Source organism: Schistocerca americana, chromosome 8 (genome assembly GCF_021461395.2).
Source record: "Schistocerca americana isolate TAMUIC-IGC-003095 chromosome 8, iqSchAmer2.1, whole genome shotgun sequence".
Taxonomy (NCBI): Eukaryota; Metazoa; Arthropoda; class Insecta; order Orthoptera; family Acrididae; genus Schistocerca; species Schistocerca americana.
In genome coordinates, this window is record NC_060126.1 from 144,739,216 (window position 1) to 144,747,119 (window position 7,904).

At 38.9% G+C, this 7,904-nt stretch overlaps 1 non-coding gene across 1 annotated transcript; it reads left to right on the plus strand.

Moving 5' to 3' along the window:
• The first annotated feature begins 5,962 nt into the window (after positions 1–5,962).
• Positions 5,963–6,036, plus strand: Trnai-aau. The gene has a single exon. It is a non-coding gene; the product is annotated as a tRNA-Ile (tRNA).
• The last annotated feature ends 1,868 nt before the right edge of the window (positions 6,037–7,904 follow it).

Below are 7,904 nucleotides of genomic sequence, written 5' to 3' on the forward strand. Positions count from 1 at the left end.
AGATGTGACCGAAAATAATTTTTGAAGTGTACACTTTCAAAATCAAAAAGCGTAGCTTATTACTATTCTTTTTGTGTTTAAGGTGCGTTTAAGTAATGGGGCCAACCGTTTCTGAGACGTTTCCCGTCCCACATTCAGTTTTGGAATTTTTTGCAAACCCTCCTGTTTTTTAGCATAAATAAAAGTCCATTATTTATTTATCAGTTCAATTTATGTTGACTCCTGGCTACAGCAACAGTCTCTTTTTACACTGTTATCTACAATTATATTAACAGTTGGATGATCTAATACATAGGTATGCCTGTATTTCAAAGGTTAACTCTGGAACTTTAAGGAAATATTACATGATTAACATGCAACTTTGGTGGGGAAGAGCGTTGCAGAGGAATGGTGCCAATACACGAGTAATAGTTGATTGGACTTAATTTTTCAAAGTGGATCAGTACTATTTCACCATACCTGCACATAATGCAGTGGCAGTGAGAATATTTTCTCTGTTAAATAAATGTTCAACGCACGGATGAGAGTAATAGGTTCACTGTTGAAAATGTGAAGCTGTTGTTGACCGTACTGTACAAAGTCAGAAATGTAACATGTGCTCTGTACTATGACAGAGCTATCTGTAAAAAAGATTTCTAAAAAAAGAGCCAAGGAAATGAAAAAAAAAATGAAATAAGTAACATTATCTCGATTCACTCAGTTTTTAAAAATTACAATATGGTAACGCTAGTTTAAGTGCTTGTTAAGATGAAATAGTACGCTACGGTGTACCAGGTGTACCGGTATGAAACGAGCGTTTTTTTTTGTGAAAATGAAACACTAATTTTGAATTGAAAAGTAAAAACATTTTATTCCAAGTACTGACCATTGCTTTCTATACATTTTGACCACCTTTCTGGCAATTTGTGGACACCGCGCCAAAATAAATGATCGTCTTTTGAAGCAAACCAATCAGACACCCAATTTTCGACTTGCGTGTCCCATTGATGAAAACAAATGGTAGTAGGAAGGGGCCAAGTCTGGTGAATGAGGCGGGTGGGGTAGCAGACCCCAGCCAAGTGTTTTGATTGTATCCTGAACCAGTTTTGCTTTGTGTGCAGGTGCATTGTCGTGCAAAAAAATTACTTTGCCATGTCTTCTGGCCCATTCTGGTCTTTTTTCGATCAATGCATAGTTCAAATTGATCATTTGTTGTCTGTAGCGATTAGTATTCACAGTTTCACCGGGTTTTAGAAGCTCATGATACACCGCACCTTTCTGATCGCTCCAAACACAGAGCATTGTCTTCTTGCCGAATTGATCTGGTTTTGCAGTCGTTGTGAATGGTTGTCCCGGATTAACCCATAATTTTTTCCGTTTAGGATTCTTAAAATAAATCCATTTTTCATCGCCAGTAACAATTTGATGCAAAATTTATTTTGTTTCACGTCTTTGAAGCAAAATTTGACAAATGGTTTTTCGGTTTTCCATCTGTCTTTCATTCAATTCATGTGGCACCCATTTTCCACACTTTTGGATCTTTCTCATAGCTTTCAAACGGTCAGAAATTGTTTGTTGTGCAATATTTAGCATTGCTGCCATTTGCTTCTTACTGAAAGTATCATCTTCATCCAATGTTGCTTGCAATTCGGAGTGTTCGAACTTTTATGGTGGTCTTCCACGTTCTTCATTTCTTACATCAAAATCATTATTTCTGAACCGTTGAAACCATCTTTTGCATGTTGCTTCTGATAGACCATGATCACCATATGCCTCGACAAGCATTCGATGCGACTCTGCAGCACTTGTTTTCAAATGAAAACAAAAAATTAATGCTTTCCGCAGATCATAACTTTCTGGTACAAAATTCGACATTGTTAACACGATGAAAACATATGATGATGTTCGTTCCATGACTTGATGTATCCCAAATATCTTTGGCAGATGTCATACCAACCAAATAAAAAAAAATTAAAGCTGGTTCACAACAAATGTTCCCTATCGACACATTTTATCTTAACGCTCATTTCATACCGGTACACCTGGTAAATCAGATGTTGATTTCGACAAAATATTTTCGTTGTATGTCAATATATTGCTTGTTAGTAAAACACAAAATCTGCACTCTATTTATAACATGCGCAATATTTATACGGGGGTAGTTTGAAAAGTTCGGAACACCACCAGAGGTCATCGCTAGCGCAACGAGTTGTTCACGTGCTCGGTAAATACGTGCCACGTCAGCGCTCTTGGAAGGTGCTCTGTGACGGTGAAGTGGCTCTGTTGTTGTTCCCGCGTAGTGATTTGCGAAGATGGAAAAAAATCGAGATTCGAGCAGTGATTAAGTACTTCGTGAAGAAAGATCTGAAAGCAAAGGACATTCTTGCCAATTTTCAGAATACACTGGGGCACTCTGTTGCTTCATATTCAATTGTTGCCAAGTGGACAAGTAAATTTAAACTTGGTTGGGACAGCTTAGATGATGATCCGCGCAATGGTCGGTCAAGATGTGTCACTATTCCAGAAATCATTGTGAAAGTGCACAAAATGGTCATGGAGGATCGCCGATTGAAAGTGAGTGAAATCGCTCACGCTTGCCAGATGTCATCTGAAAGGGCATATCACATTTTAACTGAAGAATTAGAAATGAAAAAATTATCTGTAAGATGGGTGCCGCGACTCTTGACGCTGGATCAAAAACGCATGAGAATGGACATATCGGAACAATGTTTAGTCATTTCAGGAGAAACGAACAAGATTTTTTGCGCCGGTATGTGACCACAGATGAAACTTGGGTCACTGCTATACACCGCCGCGCGGAGCGGCCGAGCGGTTTGAGGCGCCAAGTCACGGATTGCGCGACCCCTCCTGCCGGAGGTTCGAGTTCTTCCTCGTGTGTGTGTGTGTGTGTGTGTGTGTGTGTGTGTGTGTGTGTGTGTGTGTGAGTGTTGTCTTTAGCGTAAGTTAGTTTAAGCAGTGTTTAAGTCTAGGGACCGATGACCTCAGCAGTTTGGTCCCTTAGGAAATCACACACATTTGAACTATGGGATGATGGGATACCCATGAACAAACATGACTACACACAAGAACTGAACACAATAAAACAAGCTGCACAGGAGAATGGATAAGACGCAAAGAGAGTAGACAAAATAAACCACAAAATACAAAAACAAACAGCACGTAACCATGAAGCACACACACACACACACACACACACACACACACACACACACACACACATACATACATACATACAAACACAACTCATCAAACATCAAATCAGCAGACAGTAAGCAACAAATGGCACATAATGACTTACAACAATAAAGACACACACAGGGTGGTAATATACTAAAGAAACAAGGACTCAACATAGCATACAGAACCAACAACACAATACAGAGCAGACTCGGAAGAAATACCACCATCACTGACAAATACAGCCGGTCCGGCATCTACCAACTTCCTTGTAACTGCTGTCAATCTGTATATGTGGGCCAAACATGTAGGACCTTCAGAACCAGATATAATGAACACCTCAGAGCACTCGAAAGCAATAGCTCACACTTAACATTTGCAGACCATCTGGTAGCACACAACCACCACCCAACAAACTTTGAAACTGACCTTCACATCCTAAAAACTAGCAGCAGCCTATACCAAAAATTAACTATAGAAGGCAAACTACCACATCTAAAAATCAATAGCCCAAGGAAAGAAAGTACTCAACGAATACACATCACTGTGCAACAAAACCGTCTTCGCCACAACAGAAGAACTATACAAGTAAAACACACACACACACACACACACACACACAAATCCTCTCTCTCTCTCTCTCTCTCTCTCTCTCTCTCTCTCTCTCTCTCCTTTCTTTCAGTCTCTCTCTCTCTCTCTCTCTCTCTCTCTCTCTCTCTCTCTCTCTCTCTCTCTTTCTTTCAGTCTCTCTCTCTCTCTCTCTCTCTCTCTCTCTCTCTCTCTCTCTCTCTCTCTCTGCCCCAGTACTCATCACACACACGCAAACCCACACAAACCAAACACCACTAACACCAAATACAATTCAAACTCGCGCGCCTCACCCAGCAGAACACGCTACGAAACAAATGAACGCCACACAGCCACAACAACACGTAATGGCAGCGAAAACTCCGCCTATGTTTTGAGTAATCGGAAAAACTGCATTGCCACGCGAACACAGGCAAAGAAGTAAGCCTATTTACTTCGCCAACAACAGAGGAAAACGTACCACAACTTCAAAATTGTAAGTTACAGAAAGAAAACGTGATACAGTCTTATTTCCGTTCGTAAATGCATAACAAACATGAAAATAAATTACGTTTTGCTGTTTGCAGATGACAAGTTGTATATTGTGTAGCATAACTGGTACCGAAACAAGTGGACAATAACATCATGTAAGGTATGTTACTTAAGATTACACCCACTTTTCGCCAATTAAGCCATAAATGCAATTTTTTCATAATTTTGTAAACGATGCAAATGTTAATATGTTAACAACAAATTTACAGTTAAAAATAAAAATAGAACACACTGACGATAGCACAAAAGTGCTGAAACATGTATGGGTGAAACAAAAGAAAAAGGGTGTCTTGCATAAGGCGGAACTTCTCATCCCATTTTCTTAGCAAGCACGGAGACAACAAGAACAACTGCACCACAAGATGATTATTTGAACTATGCCCCAGAGACAAGACAACAGTCAAAGCAGTGGAAACATGTTGATTCTCCGCCACCAAAGAAAGCAGTGTGGCCCGTTTTAGGAGAAACGAACAAGACTTTTTGAGCCAGTAAGTGACCACAGATGAAACTTGGGTCACTACTACACACTGCGCGGAGTGGCGGTAAAGGTCATGGCATCAGTGTTCTGGGATGCGAAGGGGATTCTGTTTGTAGACTATCTCCCCACTGGCCAATACTATGCGAACCTCCTGGATGAATTGCAGCAAAAGATCCGCGAAAAAAAACCAGGTTTAGCAAAGAAGAAAGTCATCTTCCATTAAGACAATGCGCGCCCGCACACGTATGCCGTCGTCCAGGCAAAATTACACGAACGACGGTATGAATTGTTGCCACACCCGCCACATTCACCTGATATGGCTCAGTCACACTTCCATCTCTTCCGAAAACTGAAAATTTTTCATGGTGGACGAAGGCTCATTCAAACTAAGAATTGATAGCCGGAGTTGACAACTGTTTTGCAGGCCTGGAGGAAACTCATTTCCGAGATGGGATCAAGGCACTGGAACATTGTTGAGCCAAGTGCATTAATCTACAAGGAGACTACATTCAAAAATATAAGAAAACTTTCAGCGATGTAACTTTTTTTGTATTCTGTTCCGAGAACTTTCCAAACCACCCTGGTATGTTGATACATCGGTTTCTAAAATTTCTTGCATTAATATTTATGGTACTTCCACTGATTACAGTTAGGTCTTCCGGGTTCGCATGTTTACTATTGAAGTCAGTTAAGCAAATGTACCTTGTTTAAAATAGCGTACTGAAAAATCAAAATGTTGCAAATAAAGTTAAAAAACACACCAAATTAACCTACTTCTTCTTCATATCATCCGATTATTTAGATTCAGAGATAAAAAATTTCTTAGCTACTTGGCAAGTAGCAGTGTTTGGTAATAATTTACTATGAATAAGGATCAATGTTTGATTTCAAAGAAAATATTTTACACCTGCAGTCAAGTAAATACTAAGCTAAAAATAGCAGATAAACAGCAGCTTTCTCACTAAGTTTCATGATTACTTTTCGAAGTCATATACGTGAATAGCATGAAGCTGCGTCTTGTTAGTATGTTGTTGGTAAACCACTCAGGTTAAATTTATGTCTTCGTTTCATGTTAATGTATACGTGACAGCTCACTTTGATGTCTACGGTTCTGAATAAATGAATCATTAGGAGGAAGGCCAAGATGGATACTGAATACTACAGGCTTTTTTGCTTCATTCACCAACCGGCCCGTTAGCTCAGTTGGTTAGAGCGTCGTGCTAATAACGCGAAGGTCGTGGGTTCGATCCCCCCACGGGCCATTATTTTTTTCCTCGCTTTGATCACAATAGTTTCGTTTCGTAATGCGTCAATTATTAATTCGAGCATATGTGATGCGTAGACCAAATTGTGGTGAGCGTATGAGGACGTCGCAGCTAATCTATCGCATGAGTTTCGTACTATCGGTGTATTCCGAAACACAATTAGCTTCGTATTTGTTCGCATACACGAAGTGTTGCCGAGAGTAAAGTTAACATCGAGTGATTAAAGAGAAAACAACGAGCCTATTTTACAGATCTGAATCATCCATGTTCCAAAGAACCATCTGATTCGAATACTTGGCTTACATTACAACTGTAGTATAATTCAGAGTATTCACCGTCGAAACGATATATAATTATTAGTATTTTTTTATGCGTGGAAGAAGCAAAATCCACTCTCAATACCGTATTTACTTCACATAAAACAGAGTTTCGGGTTTCAACCGCATTTGGCTTATGATTGGAGAGAGAGAGAGAGAGAGAGAGAGAGAGAGAGAGAGAGAGAGAGAGAGAGAGGGGGGGGGGGTCTTTGAAATCGGTGAAAGCATTTATATTTGTTATTCAAGCCGAGTTTCTATCTTCATGCACTGTGCGTAATGGAGCCGACATCTGAGGCGTTTTCCCGTAGAAAGGCTCACAGAATAAAATGTTTATCAAGATAGGGCAATTTAAATACTTACATTTTATATATCTAACAACTTGATTCTAATATACAAGTATATTTTAATAGGAACTATACTGGTATTAAGTAAATCTTTCCATAATACTAGATATTTTAACCTACGTTTTAATGTGAAAAATAATATTCCTGATTAACATTTGTACGCTCTCTTCTCACAAATCAGTGTCAGTAGGTTACAATGAGCCAATATTTATTTCAAACGTTATTTTAACACTCAGGACACATTAAAACAAATCATTAATATTATTCTTAATAATATCTACGATCAGGGAATCCTCAAGAAGGTACAAAAATAAAATAAAGGAAGGTAAAGTAATAACAAATAAACATCATTGTTTTGTTCTGTGTTCCATGCATTATAATGGACAGTTTATATGCTATAGTTTCTTGTTACTGAATAATCTTTTGTCCTTCTTCTTCTTCTTCTTCTTCTTCTTGCTGTCCCACATGTATATCTGTTTTCTAAATAATGTCTGCTTACAGGTAACTATCTTCAAGCATATCGTGTAACCACAATCTACTTAGATCACCCATGTACAGAAATAAATCCCCGACATCCGATTATTTGTCTTTCTTTTCACTGGATTAAAGTCCATTGTTGATAGTCTCGGGTTTTTCAATACACCATTAATGTATTTCTGAAGGCCATAATAGTGTCTATGTGGACCACTGTATGTTAGTGAGCCTAGTACTGAACCATTTGCCATGCATTTCTGAACAAAATGCTTCTGAGTTTTAAACTAGTTCCCTTGACAATACGTTTCTTAAAGAAATATTTGTCAAGACCTTCTTTCCATAGCTTTATTAAGCGTCCGTTATTAAGCTTCCGTCCATAAGAACAATAATGTGCGATGGGATACTACTGCACATCAGCATTGCTGATAAATAAGGTTTTGCTGTAGGAATGGTTTCTTCTTTCTTCACTTTTGCTTTAATCAGACCAAAATTCCTATCACGTCGCCCAAAGGAATGTCCACGAACTGGGAAAAGATGAGTAACCTCCACGTGAAACACTCGTGCTGTCCACATTGCCGTCGAATTCTTATTCTCACCACCACATGTATCGGACAATAGTACAATATGCTTGACGTGTGGAAAGTCTTTCAATTGGATTTCTAGAACTATATATATATATATATAACCAATACAACTTGTGCTGGGTCCTTTTTAGACTGCATTTCCTTAG